The 14,149-nt window shown below is 45.8% G+C and overlaps 1 pseudogene; it reads left to right on the top strand.

Annotated features, from left to right (window-relative positions):
- The first annotated feature begins 9,751 nt into the window (after positions 1-9,751).
- Positions 9,752-10,704, top strand: LOC124706567 (annotated as a pseudogene).
- Positions 10,705-14,149: the final 3,445 nt, after the last annotated feature.

Below are 14,149 nucleotides of genomic sequence, written 5' to 3' on the forward strand. Positions count from 1 at the left end.
ATGGGATGGCGACAGAGCGAACGGAGGTGACGGCTCGTGGCGGTGATACGGGCACGGACCGGAGGAGGCGGCTGCTGCATAGACCATAAGAGGGGGCGGTGGCACGGACCAGAGGAGTCAATGGCACCGACTGGATAGAGGAGGCAACGACGCGGACCGGAGGAGGCGCCGGCGGCTAATGGAGGTGCGGCGTGAGTGGGGAGCAGAGAGGGGCAGAGGAGCGACTATCCCAGGACCATTGGGGATGCCTATGTCAATGGGCCAATTGGTCACACCACTAGCTTTATGGCCACTATTTTGTTAATGTTTTTTAGTTTCACTTGTTTCCTATATTTTTTTTCATAAAACTTAGTGGAGTGGAAAATTAATTAGCCACGAGTAGAAAAGTTTTAGTGGCGTGGTAAAAAAATACGCCACGACTAGAAAATTCTTAGTATCATGTAAATAAAAAGCCACGCCACTACGGTTTTGCATCCAGGTTGGGCCATGGCCCCCACATTCCTATGGTGTGGTACTTATTTTCCCATGCCAGTGGTACGCCCATAATGGTGGCGCACCAAAAATTCCTACGTCATCGATATTCTCTGTGTTGTGTTTACAATGTGCACCGCCACTGACCATATGACCCATATAAGAAGTTTCCTACTAATGTGTTGGTACAGTGTAATGGGTGGCAACAATTCAAAACTTTATTCTTATGATAGAAGCTAGACCAGAGTTCATGTGTTCACTTGACCTCTTTCTCATAATCATGGTGGCACAAAATAAGCACTTATAGACAAGATACATGCTATGCAACTTACATGTAGTGTTTGATTCACATTTATATGGGCATTACTATAACACCCATCCTTAAATTATAATATTCTAAATTTATGCATGTCATCATGTCAACATGTAAAATGTTTTAATTTTCAAAAAAAATTGCTTTGCTCAAAAACTTAAATCCTATTTAAAGGTTCAATAAATTTCCAAATAAGGTATTATGCGCAATAACGACATTTTTGTTGACCAGTAAGTTTCCTAAATTTCCATATAAGATATCATGTAGTTTCCTAAAGTCTAAATTGGATGTGAAGTCTGATAACTGGTGAGTTGCTTTTATCCACCCCTAAGTTTTATTTTGCGAAAAGTGTACCAATTTATTCATAATCTTCAACCACGACACAAGAAATTCCCAAAGTAAGAAAATTAAAAACAATTCCTTGGACCACCTAGCGTTGACTACAAGCACTCAAACGTGATGAAGATGCGCCACTGTCCTTGCCCCTTCCTCATTGGAGCTAGGATAAGCTTGACGTACTAGAAATTGTTGTATTAGACAGACTGCTAAGGCCCTAGAGGAGCAGTGCACGAGAGAAACAACCATCGCTGAGAAGCCTAGATCAGAAGGAACACCGACAAAATCTGGTAGATCAACCTCCGCACGTCCGTCGACAAAGCTAGACGCAGCATCGGGTCGGCCGTCGGGGACAAGACGGGGAGGACTTTATTCCATCTTCAGGAAGTCACCACCGCCACGTGTTTATGGATATGACAAAAACCCTTGAAAAATAGAGGAACACATCAAAAAAGGATCCTTCCTGCCGACAAGAACCGAGATCCACCGTGCCTCCATGGTCCTAAGGCCACAAGAGGCGGGTCAGATCAACGAAGCCGCCAACGGGTGGTAGGCCCTAATCGCCTAGGCATCTTTCTCGTGGGAAAATTGGTATGCACGGGTCTCGTTGTAATACACCCACCCCTAAGTTGGAAGTGCATGCATCCATAAACAACTAAGTTGGATGCGACATGGGTGACGAGCACGGGTATCAGAGGGAGGCGGTCCAACACTTCAGGGCCGAATCCGGATGAAAGTGGACAAGTCCACGGAATTGCTCGCGTTTCCTGTATCAGCCGCACAAGCTATAAGTGCGGGCCAAGCAGGTTCCTGCGTCCGCTAGTGCAAATGCCTGCAGAGCCCAGCAGGTTCCCGCGTCCTCTAGTGCAACTGCCTGCACATTGCATATGGACATGTTAATTACGTCTAAGCCTACGGAGCTCCCTTGGAGCTCCTCAATGGCTGGGAAGAAGCCGGGAAGAAGAGGAGCTGCGGAGGGCCCGAAGGGGTGGGAGCCACCGTTGCCGTCCTGGAGCATCCGTTGCGCAGATGCCGCCGCCGCCATCCGTGGGCTCTGGCATCCTTTGGGTGGCCTGTGGGCGGCAGAGCTGCGTCGGCCGCCCCGCACCTTCGCCGCCACCGGACCCTCCCTTGTTACTCCTCCTCGCGTGAGGTCATTCTTGGGTTGGAGTTGTGCAGGAGGTGGAGGAGCAGCGAGGAGCTCGAGATCCTCGGGCAGCTGGAGCCGGAGGAGGGTCGCACGGCGGCATGCTGCGGCAGGACGTGGGTGGGAGATAGGCGGCGACTCCGGCCAGAGGAGGGGCGGCACAGTGGACAGGCGGGATCCGAGGCAGGATGGCGGGATCCGGGGCAGGGCCGGCCAGATCGTGGCGGGCGGCGGATTCGACCGCGGGCGACAATGACCGGCGGCGCAGTAGATAGCGGTGCGGGGAAACGACAAAGACTGAATACCTTCTCGTCTTCGTTTTGGAGACAGCGGTGTAGGCCAGGCGGGCCAAGCAGGCTACCTGCTAATTGTATGCAAGGCCTGCATAAGCAAATAAGGTGGTCCACGATGCCACCAATCGTTTTTTTCGTGGCGCGGCCAAACGAGTCTGTGGAAGCCTGCGTCCACCTGCATCCTGAGGGCCGAATGCAAACCCGTCCACCTAGCTCGCTGAGGCCTTGTTCGGTTTGATTGGATTGAATCCAGACATGGATTCTATCAGGTATGGATTGGGTGAATCCAAACCTTCCACCCAAACCTCAACTACACCTGTTAATCCCTTTCTCCTAATCCATTTGCATGTTTCCAACGTTCGGTTATTCTCTGTACTTCCACTCCTTGGCTGATTGGCTCGCTCTCTTGCATGGTGGCAGTCCAGGAAATCTGTCCAGACATTAGGTGGGGATGAATTTTTCCAGACTATGTTAGCGGAAGGTGTACGGGATTGGTTGGGCTAATTTTACCTACAGGGAGTAAACGAAGCCTTAATTTTGGGGACGAGTCTAGGGAGCAGCCGCACGCCCGTTGGTACATCTGAGCGCTCAACCAAAAAAGAAAGCATGCTAGTTTTGTTCATGTGAACGCCTGTCATTTATGGTTAGACATCCAGTGATTGTAGCACATGCACTACAATGACATCATGTACATTAATTTTTCTTTTCAAATGTTTAAAATCATATAACTTTTGCACCAAATGTCGAAATTAGGATCCGCTTTCACGTTGAATTTCTTGCGGTGGGCTCTTCAAAACTAGATCTCACTTCTATGTATTTTGATGAAGTTTTTCTAAAGCAACTTCTACGTGCAACAAAGCAATTATAATGTGAGATGATGCAACTTTAGTGTTGGGGGAACCAACTTTGCTGCACATGCGTAATCTACATTCACAACGAAAGTTGCATTGCTGAACGCCAAAGTTGCTCAGCCATCCGTCAAAATTTATTCGGTGGGCACCAAAGTTGCTTCGCTGGACACCAAAATTGGGCCGTCAGAAACAAAATTTGCTCCGTCGAGTACCAAAGTTGCTCTGCAGAACACTAAATTTGCTCGGTCAGGCGTCAAAGTTGCTCTCCAGGATTCGAAAACTGCATCGCCAGGCACGAATGTTCCTCCGCGGGGCACTTAAGTTGCTTCGACACACATTCAAATTGCTCCTATGGACACCAAAATTGTTCTCAGGCACAAAAGTTATGCCTTCGTGTACCAAAAAGTGTTCATGTTTATTGCACACCAAAGTTGCTTTGTCGCACACCAAAATTATTTTGCTGCACAATAAAGTTACTCTGTCGCACATCAAAGTTGCTTGTTAAAAAAATTCGTCGAAACATATGAAAATATGGTCTAGTTTCGAAGCTCTCATCGTGGGGATTTTAGAAGTAAAAACAAATTGTACTTTCGTCGCACGGTTTAAAAGTTATAGTTTTTTAAAAAACCACACCTAGCATTAGCTAGCCTACCAGTCGGAGGCAACAACTTGTGGCCTAGTGCGTGTGCCCGGAACGTCCGTGTGGCCTTGTAAGATTTCAGGTAATTTTGGTGGGCTGGAAAAAAAAAATACGTCGGGCTGGAAATCCAGGAAGGAGCTTTAATCCAGATCAATCCAAGGCACGTAGGGATTAAACGAACATGGCCTGAATGTGCTAAGAACCAAGCCACTAGTGTTCGACAGGAACTACGTACAAGTACTGGATGCAACCCAGTGAAGGAAATTATCCAGATGGATCACGGAAGGAACCCGGCTCTCTCTCTCTCATTCCCCGGTTCTCTGAATTCCCCATCCTTGCTTCTATGTTCTTCCCCAATCTTTTCTGAAATCCTTGTATCCAAATATTGTGTTGCTGATCAATTCGAATCTTAGAGGTACCTTTACACCTGGGATCAGAGCCATCCCACCACCCTTCCCAAGATTTCCCACAAAATTTCCCCCAAAATTTTCTCATCCATCTTCTACATTCCGCCATGGATAGACTCGCCATTTCCCGGCTTCACTACCACCATCTCACGATCTAAGGACTAGTTCGGCTCTGGCTGGGCCATGGACGACATCTACCCCTACCCGCTTTTAGCCGAACTGCGACGGGCGCTCCTAACTGATGAGGAGTGGGCTGCCATGTCCAGTTGGGAGAAGGACGTCTGGGAGATGTCCTACTGGTCGGACTCGGAGCAATTAGCATGTTTCGAGGGGATCCTAGAAGATACACGAGTGGCGCAGATCGAGGGCACACCGGCATAAGGAGATCCTAGAGGTGCTATGCAACTTGGGTGCATCGTCTCGCAAGGGTGCATCACCTGCTAATTCCATCCGACTACCTCGACCGAAGCTACGTCGTCCTCGTTGACGTGGCGTTGTCCGCCATCATCGAGGAGGGATTCAAGGTAATCCTTGCTGCGTCTATCGGCCTCATCACCACAGTGCCTGCAACGTGTTCAACAGATTGCCTGCCCGAACCGCGAATGGCCGCCCCTGTGCTCGTTGCGTTCTCGCCATTGACCCCGGGCGAGTATGTCCTTGACACCAACAATGTTCATGTTGCAGCAGTAGCTCGGGCCATCATGGGCAAGTTCTGGGCGGCCCCTGCCTTGGCCGTCTTTCGGGGCAATTTACATTTGTGAGTCTCCAAGTGATGCTACCATGAAACCGTCTTGGCGATGCACTTCTCATCACCCCTCTGCAATGCTTTGTGATATTCTGGAATTCCAAATGTTAGCTCACAGTCCCTCAAGGAAAACGATGGATGATTTATGTGCCTTGAGTTGTGGGTACTTCGCTGGCGACACTATTTTCTGCATGGGTGTTTTACGGTAGCTCAAGATGGCTATGAATCCACTAAGCTGTCCGTAGTCTCAGCAGTAAGTTCCCTTGTACTAGCAGCACTTTGAGCATCTCCTTGTTTCTGGGTTCTCCTAACTATTCTTCATTGGCATTGTTTTCGAATTACACGAAGAATTACGAGAAATGAGCCAGTGAATGCCTTGTTGCCACCAAAGGGGCTTCTCTCTCTATGAACTTATGAGGAACGCTGAAAAAAAATCGTGAACATACAAATAGGAGGTCGTGCACTTAAATCTTAATTTTAATATAAATTACATATTGGAGATATGCTCAAGAGGCAATAATAAAGTAGTTATTATTATATCTTTGTGTTTATGATAAATGTTTGCATCCCATGCTATAATTGTATTAACCGGAAATATTAATACTTGTGTGTTATGTAAACATAAAAAAGTCCCTAGTAAGCCTCTTGTTAAACTATCTTGTAGATTAATAGATGATCATGGTTTCCTAACCATGAACATTGGATGTTGTTAATAACAAGATTATGTCATTAGGAGAATGATATAATGGACACGAGAGTGGATTTGGTGATCAGGGGGATACGTGAGCACCCGGTTATCACCGTCTGATTTGGTCCACCACCGTTGAATTCTGCTACTCACTAACGGTCACTAACGGCCACTACCTCGCTGGCCTCCAGCTCCACTTTGCCGGCCTCCACCTCGCGCATCTGAGGTCGCGGCAGAGTCTCCCCGGCCAAGCGCGTCGCCGTGCACCTTCCCCGCGTCTCTCCGCCCTTCCACTCGACGCGTTGGACCGCGTCGATGCGTGTACAGTGGTAACGTCGTTAGACACGTGTCGAGCAAAGAAGGGTGCTCACGTATCCCTCTGATCACCAGGCTTCATCCGTAATGGACACACACCCATAATAAGCGTAGCATACATCAAGTCATTAATTTCATCTTGCTATAAGCTTTCGATACATAGTAACATAATCCTTCGACCATGAGATCATGTAAATCACTTACACCAGATAGGTACTTTGATTACATCAAACGCCACTTCGTAAATGGGTGGTTATTAAGATGGTATTAAGTATTCGGAAAGTATGAGTTGAACCATATGGACCAAGAGTGAGATTTGTCCAACCTGATGACGGATAGATATGCACTGGGCCCTCTCGGTGGAATGTCATCTAATTAGCTTGCAAGCATGTGACAAGGTCACAAGGGATGACATACCACAGTACGAGTAAAGAGTACTTATCGGTAACGAGGATGCACTAGGTATAGAGATACCGATGATCGAACCTCGGATAAGTAAAGTATCGCGCGATAAAGGGAATCGGTATCGTATGTTAATGGTTCATTCGATCACTAAGTTATCATTGAATATGTGGGAGCCATTATGGATCCTCAGTCCTGCTATTGGTTATTGATCGGAGAGAAGTTTCGATCATGTCTGCATAGTTCATGAACCGTAGGGTGACACACTTAAGGTTCGATGTCGTATAGTAGATATGGAATATGAGTTGGATACCTAATATTTTTTGGAGTCTCGGATGGGATCCAGGACATCACGAGGAGGTACGGAGAATAAGATTCATATAAGGAAAGTTATTTTTCGGGGTTCTGAAAAGTTTGGGAATTTTTCGGTGGAAGACTGGGAAGCTTCTAGAAGGTTACAAAGGGGCCACCTATGGGCCTACGACCACGGGAGGGGCCACATGAGCCGAGGGGTGCAGCCCAACCCTAATGGGCCAGGCACACCACAACCTCAATGCCCAGGCCGGCCAACCACCTAGAGTTTGGAAAAACCCTAAAGGGGGGAAGACTTGGGGGGTAAGTTTCACCCTCCCTTTTGGTGCGCCGGCCCTAGGGCTTGTAGGAGGGGCCAAGGCAACCCTGGATGGCCCTCCCCCTATATAAAGAGGGGAGGGGGTAGGGGCGCAGCCCATCCGTTCCCTCCAACCCTAGTCGTCACCTCTCCTCCTCCTCATAATTCCTGCACCGGCTTGGCGAAGCCCTGCAGGATTTTCTCCTCCACCACCACCAGCACGCCGTCGTGCTGCTGGGATTCTGAGGGGATCTACTCCTCCGAGCGTCCCGCTGGAGCGGGGAGAGGAAGGACGTCATCGAAATCATATGTGTGACCGAGTACGGAAGTGCTGCCGGATTGCAGCACCGAAACGATCGTCTACATCAACCACAAGACCTGATCTCGTTAAGGCTTTGGATCTTCGAGGGTTAGTGTCTCTTCTTTCTCGTTGCTCCGATCTCATAGATTAGATCTTGGCTTTTCCATAGATTGGATCTTGGATTTATTCTTCTTTACGGTAGAATTTTTTTGATTTCCATGCAACGAACCCAACAGTGGTATCAAAGCCGTGTCTATACGTAGATCTGTTGCACGATAGAATACAATGGTTTTGTGGGCGTTGATGCTCTTGTTGTCGTTTTCTTTTCGTGTACTTTGCATCTTGCGGGATGGGGGCATGAAGCGGCCAGAGCTAAGCTTACATGACCGCGTTCATGATACTTGCTCCATGCTTAACATGCAACTTGTATTACATAAGTGGCTCAGCGGGTGTTAGTTTCTCCCACCATAGTTAAGATCCAATTTACAATCTGCACTTGACAACACTTGTATCAGTGTTGTGGTTCTTGTTCGTAGGTAGATCGGATCTTACTTGAAAGCCTCAAACCACGTAAAACACGCAAACACTTTTTAGAGGCATCTAACTTGTTTTGGCAGGGGCATGTGATGTGATATGGCTATGTGATTGTGACTATATTTGTTGTATGAGATGATCATTATTGTATTATGGCAACCGGCAGAAGCCTAATGGTTGTCTTTAAATTTGTTAAGACCTGCGTGTCTATTCATCATGTAATAACTTTATTTCAAGTAGTTGTTATAGTTGCTATTAGTGATGGACAACCATGAAGCGGGGCCACTAACCTTGACGCCATGTTGGTGATGATGGAGATCATGTCCGTGCTTTGGAGATGGAGATCAAAAGTACAAGAAGAAAGGCCATATCATATCACATATTATGAATTGCATGTGATGTTAATCATTTATGCAACTTATTTTACTTAGATCGCGATGGTAGCATTATATGATGATCCCTCTCACAAAATATTAATATAATAAAGTGTTCCTCCTTAGTATGCACTGTTGCTAAGACTCGTCGTTTCAAAGCATCACCTCATGATCAAATGTTATAGATTCTACATGTGCATACAACGGCTGCAAGCCAGATTTGCACATGTGAATACTGAGATTAACCTTGACGAGCCTAGCATGTACAGACATGGTCTCGGAACACGGGATACCGAAAGGTAGAGCATGAGTCATATGAATGAGACAAATTTTCTTATATAATGGTACATTAGAAATCTTCATGTTGAGATATTTGTTAGGACATATAAAAAGATATATCTAACAAACTATTAAAGATATTGAAACAATAATGTAGATGCAAAAAAATAAGGTGCATATTTTTTTCAATGTAGAGTAGTAATAACATTGTTTTTTTTAAATACATTTGTTTACCACAAGTAACTAATAATTAGTGTATATTGTAACAAAAAATGATAAACTAATATTTGTAAGATTTCATATTTGATTAACTATGCTAATATTGTAACGAGGAAGCTATTAACACTGTGGTATAATAAAATAAGTTATACATATGTATAAAAGTTAAGAGTAATTTGTTTATTGAATACCCCATGTCAAAATTTATGTGGACCGTCCTTTCCCGGGGAGGCTTGTAGGACATAAGATCAATGGCTTTATGGCGATGCGGCCACCTCCCCGCCAAGATTACGACAAGGCCACGCCACATTTGCACCGTGGGAGTCTTCAACAATCAGGCAGTGCAATTCATCCAGCTCGAGGTAAATCAAGAAACAATAGTAAGGGTAAGAGAAGAGGAGGTCAGTGGGCGCACCTTACGGTCGCTAGTTGAAGACCGATCGGCTGATCCAACCTGCAAACAAAATGATGTAGTACAAAATTAGGCGAGGCGAGAGGGCAAGAGGAGAATCCGTGGTCCGTTGAGGAATTTCGTCCGGATGAAGGGAGGACGCGTACCTGGGTGCTACGTGGGTGGATGGCTGCCGGCCCTGGACACAACAGCGGAAGCGCCCCTACACTTATTGTACAAAAATCCTTTTTTTGTGAAGGTTCCATTCCACCTAAACTTATTTGTACCTTGCATAAGTTGCACTTACCTACTACCGTTGTTCCAGCAGAGTATTACATTAGAGTATATAAGTCGAAGGAGGTGCGTGCATCAAGCCAAGCTTGAAGAAAATAAATAAAAGAAGAATGAAGGAGATGCATCATAAAGCTTCGTGCACACAAGCAATGCAAAACGACTAGCCCAGGGAGTAGACATAGGGCCCATGGATGATGCTGGCCGGCGCGGGTGAGGTATCGTTTCCTTTCTTTCATCTCCCATCCCACATATGGTATATCTTCCATCTCACGTCGTGATTGAATATTCAGGGCTCCCTCTATATATCTGAATGTATCCCAGCTGATGTCCAACCACGACTCCTCTCGCAGCAAGGCAACGATAAGTAGAAGAAGGGCAAAAGCAAGAGATCGATGGAGGCAGCAGCATCGTATCGCTCTCGTCGTGTCCTGGCAGAAATCGACCCCCACAGCGATTGGGTTCATGGTGATGAGTTCGACACGCTCATCGTCGACGTCTCATGTATGCATGGACGCGGGCTCACGCTATGTCTGGGGCTATGATGACACATAAGCCGGTATTGCAGGATTCACCAAGAACCAGCTGAAGGTGCAGGTGGAGCCGTCAGGGAGCCTGAGGATCAGCGGCGAGCGCGCCGTCAACGGCGGCCAGCAGTGGTCTCACTTCCTCAAGCGGTTCGACCTCCCGGCCGCCTGCGACGCCGGGGCGATCAAGGTTCAGCTCGACAAGGGGATGCTCTACGTCCAGGTGCCCCGTCCCACTCCCAGCGCCGCCGTCACGGACGACGATGATAGCGAGGAGTACCCCGAGGAACATGCCCGCGCCTACTGGAGCGGCGGCCACACAGCAGCGTGGCGAGACGACGCGCGCCCGGTGTGGAGGCTGGCCAAGAACCTGGGCAAGCACCGATATGTCATCCTCAACGTCGTGCTCGCCGTCGTGCTGCTCTGGCTCGTCGCGTTCGCCCAGAGCAGACCGAGGGGTGGGCAGATCAAGAGCGAATGAAGCAAGCCACACCTATGCTGTAACGCGGATATGCTCACACACACTGCGGTACTGGCTTACAGCACAGCACATGGATGTAATTATCTAGGTGATTTATCGGAATAAGATCCCTCTAAATAAGCATAACTGGGAGTTTGGGACTGTTCAAATCCAAGTCTCAAGATGTGAATCACTCATTTCTGTCGTTGAACTGTTCGTCTGTTCTGAACCTCAGTTTCCACAACGGGGTTACACGCACTATGATATCATGAGAATGCACAGCAGTAGGGCCAGGCAAACTGATTGAAAAAAGGTTCGCACTTACATCGTATTGAAACTGAAACTGACATCTCACCGCCAGTCAAGCAAACTGTGGGAGGAAGAGACAAGGTGAGCCACATTGTAGGTTTGCTACTACAAACTCATGGGTGCAATCAATCGAACTGCACATTTATGAACTTAATCTTCAACGCACAAACATTCAAAAGGATGCAGAAAAGTACCAGGCCAATCAACTAAGCACTTCTACCAAACCCCACACCTCCACCGTACCCATCACTACCAAAAGAAGAAACAAAACAGAAGCTAAGGCAGTAATAATAAGGAATAATCTTAGTACTTACTGAAGCAAATTTGCATAATGGAATGAAGATTCAGATGCTTCAGCCTAGTGCGAGGAAAACATGTGTTTTACACAGAGGGGACACATCATTTTCATAGAAGAGCATTACATGATATCTTGAAAGAAATTAAATATATACTTTCTCTTTGACTAAACAGTAGACGGTGGATGCTTAATCCTAGATAATGTCACTACTAATATTACTTTTTTTATATGACTACTAAGATTAGTTATCACGTCCATTGATAGGACAATTGGCAACAAGATAATCAGGATCACCACATTGATAACAATATCTCTTTGACTTCCTCATCTTTGACTTGTTGATGAAATTGCGAAATGCATCTGTGAAGTTGATATGGGGCAAAGTTGAAATCTGGGCTCTTGCATGGCATAGGGATGTCCATTTGTGAGTTCCACATATTTAACTACTCACTTTAGAAGATTCTTTTCTCCAAATACACTACTAATTGAGAAACTAGCACAACTTTCACGTAACAAATGTAAATGAGTTTTTGTTATCATATTCGACTTCCTCGCGGCGAGCTCTTTAAAATGAGTCTAATATTCAATATTTTAAAAGTTATTTCGTAAATTACATCTATAGAGTTCTCTATTATTTGGGCATGTTGTCCGGACACTATGTCCATGTAGTCCTACAATATGTCATACTAGTTTTATAAAGTCTTTCCAAGTCTATTTTTACACACATGACAGTCGTAGATTCTTTTTTCACGCGGGAACCATTGATCTGAATCTCAAGAAAACTAGAATAGGAAGAGTGGCTGTGATATCACCTCCGCCCCAGATCAGCCGCACCATCTGTGTGTCCGTGAAATTGCTTCTTCTTGCATCATACTCTTTCTTTCCAAGCGTCCTTCCAAAGTTCTTCACCAAGAATATGATTTGTTGAATATGCTCTCGGTCTTGATCTTGATCATGTTCCTCATCGCTTGATTCCTCCACTAGGACTCGCTGAGCCATTGACGAGATTTTAACCTTTTTGCTTAGCTTGGTGAAGCATAATCATTCACGATTTTGGAAGGTTTTTAATGAGACAGTCTTGCGTCCTTAATATAGTGGAGTATTGATTTTTTTAAAAAAATCATTCACGATTCTGGATTCCTTTTGCACTATGTCGTACAGGAGGAATGTTGCAAGAACATCCCGAGGGGTGAGTTGTTCAAAGTTAGGCTTCTCACGGATGAGGGTCACATCATGACATGAAGCATTTTCCTCACAACATAGGAATCAGTCATCTCTTTGCATCCAAGACCCTTCCTCTCATTGACCAAATTGTTGAGTCTTGTATACATGCCACTGGGCGTCTCGTGTTTTCCCAAGGAGAACAAGTCTATCCCTCTCCTCAACAAACTGAGATTTGGCTCACGAACGGCTTCATCCAAAATCCGAATAGTATCCCAAATCTCCTTAGCACTCTCAGATCTGCAAACCCAGCTGAGTTCACTACCACTCAAGGCACATAATAAGGCGCACCTAGGTTGGGCATTGTACACTGTATATTCCTCTCTTCGAGAGTGGTTGGATTTGCTTTATCTACATGACCGGTTTCCACAATTCTCCACACAAGAGGGAAGACAATAAGTCAGTCACCATGCAGGTTAGAATAAACTGCCAGTGAAGCAAACTGTGGGAGGAAGAGACAAGGCGAGCCACATTGTAGGTTTGCTAGTGCTCACATCTTGTGCAAGAGTGTCAAACTAGGGTTGCAAGAGGGATCCAACATAAACCTGCGCAAGCATTATCCAGGGTAAACTAGACTAATTTGCTAAAGATAAATTACAACTCATTAACCAAATCGGTTTTAACTACGAAACCCGGGAGGTCGGCTGGAAGAGTGTCAAGCTGCAAGGCAGACAGTCGACTGTATATACTCAAACGACCAGTGAAGGACAAACTAACATGACCACCCATTTTGCGAATCCAACTCCATTTTGCTAGCGCATGTGATCAAATAGAATGATCGGGACCTAGCCCTGTTCCCCTTCCTAGTGATTACCAAATATGCTGAAAGAACAAATCAGATAGGTTACTTGTGGTGGAACCAGCCCACCTAGATTCAAGTTCTAGATTTGGCATAGGTGTTTGCATTTACTGGATTTATTCCAGGATTTAACCGACGTTATTCTTTCAGTGGTACGTGATGTGCCCGTCAACAGCGAGGCGCCTACGTGTTTGTGAGCGTCTACGTTGGCTCAGTTTCTCGAAAGTTCAGTCGGCTTAGTTTCTCGAAAGTGCTCATAGGGGTAGGGTGTGCGTGTGGACGTTCATAGAGATGGGCGTACATGCGTGTTTGTGAGCGTCTACGTTGTAATGTGTTCTTAAAAAGAAAGTCAGAAGAGATGGTGGGTAGGCAAGAAGAAGAATGTTCTTCTGGACCAAGGCCCGGTTCTCTTGTCACTCGTTCATTGAGGCCTTAGATGTTCTAAATAAAAGTAGTGGCCTTAGAAATATCTCCTGAACTCCACCAAAATTAATAATAGAGAATAAAGAGAGGAGGTGTACATTCCTGCTGTTTGGCAATTACATATTCCCCAGGGTTCATATTTTCCTTTGTATCTTGTCTCATATATAACAATCTTATGACCAGAGACAATCTGAAAAAAGACACCTTAACAAACCTATAGATTGCACTTTTTGCACTGAGGAGGAGTCTATCCAACATATCTTCTTTGGGTGCATTGTAGCTAAAGAAATTTGGCAAACCATCTCTCAGCATTTTAACATTGTGATGGGAGATAACTATATTTCTATTGCTAAATTTTGGGTAGCTAACAAAATTATGCAATTCTCAATGTTGTTTCTGATGCTTCCTTGTGGTGTCTTTGGAAAATGCGTAATGATATGATCTTTAATGGTCACCCCTGGATGGATATTCGGCAGGTGTGGAGAAGGATCATGCTTTCACTGAC

This window comes from Lolium rigidum, chromosome 4, assembly GCF_022539505.1.
Source record: "Lolium rigidum isolate FL_2022 chromosome 4, APGP_CSIRO_Lrig_0.1, whole genome shotgun sequence".
Classification (NCBI taxonomy): domain Eukaryota; kingdom Viridiplantae; phylum Streptophyta; class Magnoliopsida; order Poales; family Poaceae; genus Lolium; species Lolium rigidum.